Below are 1448 nucleotides of genomic sequence, written 5' to 3'. Positions count from 1 at the left end.
TCAGATGTTTTGCCTGGAGTCTAATTCAACCTGAACTAAGGGTAAAAGACAGTCACGGGTTTGGTTTTTTTTTTTTCCATTTTGTTTAGGGGTTTTGTGATTTTTGGCAATCGTGGAAGAAAAAATAAAAGTGTGTTGAGAAGATGGAAGAATTGTGGCGGGTAGCACAGGAATGAACACAGAAGCAGACACAAAGTGATTCGAAGCAAAGGTGAATTTATTTAGAAGTGTGCAGTGAATGTAAACTTGGAGAATGTCATGGAATGGCTGGCCTGGAATGAAAGAGGGAGAGAGAGACAGGAGTTACTGAATGGACTGGTTTGCCCTGCGAGACGTGGAAGGTAGGATAGATGGGAAGAGTGGAGGGCAGCATGAGTTTCAATGCTGTGGAACTGAGCACAGAGTCAATTTCATACGGTCCAATATACCGAGGAGACAGTTTCCTGTTAAGGGATTTGAGGGTTATATCGTGGGCGGCCGACCAGACCTTCTGTCCTGGAGCGTGCTGTGGACCACAGCAGTGGTCCGCGTACCTTTTGTTACGCACTGCTGTCTTAAGTAGCGCAGTGTGGGTCTGATTCCAGGCCTGCCAACAGTGCTCCAGGTGATGTTGGACTGATGGCACAGCTAGGCCAGCCTCAGTGGAGGGAAACAGCAGGGTTTGGTAACCCAGAAACACCTCAAACCGAGATTGACCTGTGGCAGAGGTGGTAAGCGAGTTATGTGCGTACTCAAACCAGGGTAAGTGCTGTGAGGAGGCGGGATTCTGGGTTGTCACACAGCACAGCACCGCTTCTAACTCCTGATTCAGCCGCTCGGTCTGTCCATTGGTTTGTGGATGATACCCAGAGCTGAGACACACTTTGGCTCCTAGAGGAGAGCAGAAGGCTTTCCATGTTTGAGAGATGAACTGAGATCCCCGGTCCATCACAATCTGGTGGGAATGCCATGACTAAATACTCAAAATGTCCCAGTTGTGTGTTAAAGGCAGTTTTCCACTCCAATATATGCAGGGCCTCAGTGGCTGTCTTTTTCTTAACAAAGAAAAACAACATCTCCTACCGGGGAAGTGGAGGGCCGGATGATGCCTGCTGGGGGTGACTCCCGAATATATTTTTCCATGGCCTCCCTCTTCGGCCAAGAAAGGTTATACTGGGCTGGAGGGAAGAGCGTTGATGCAGTGGCAGGGAGAGTGCTTTTTCCTTACTGAAAACACCTTGGAGGTCATGATGCTCCTTAGGAACGAGCGAGAGATCGGGAGAGGTTGTGTCCGTGGGCTTAGTAGAACTGGGAGTCAAAGGCAGAGCTGGATAAAGACAGAGGGAATCACAAGTTAAATTCCAATTAAATACGTTGCCCGTAGTCCAGTACAAGTGCGGGTTGTGCTTCTTAAGCAAGGGAAAAGTGAGGATAAGTGGAGTGTCTGGGGATGGGAATGTGAAGAAGGT

The sequence above is a fragment of the Haplochromis burtoni genome, unplaced genomic scaffold (assembly GCF_018398535.1).
Source record: "Haplochromis burtoni strain Fernald_Lab_line unplaced genomic scaffold, NCSU_Asbu1 Contig_344, whole genome shotgun sequence".
In the NCBI taxonomy this organism is placed as follows: Eukaryota; Metazoa; Chordata; class Actinopteri; order Cichliformes; family Cichlidae; genus Haplochromis; species Haplochromis burtoni.
Note: the sequence above shows the minus strand (reverse complement) of the source record.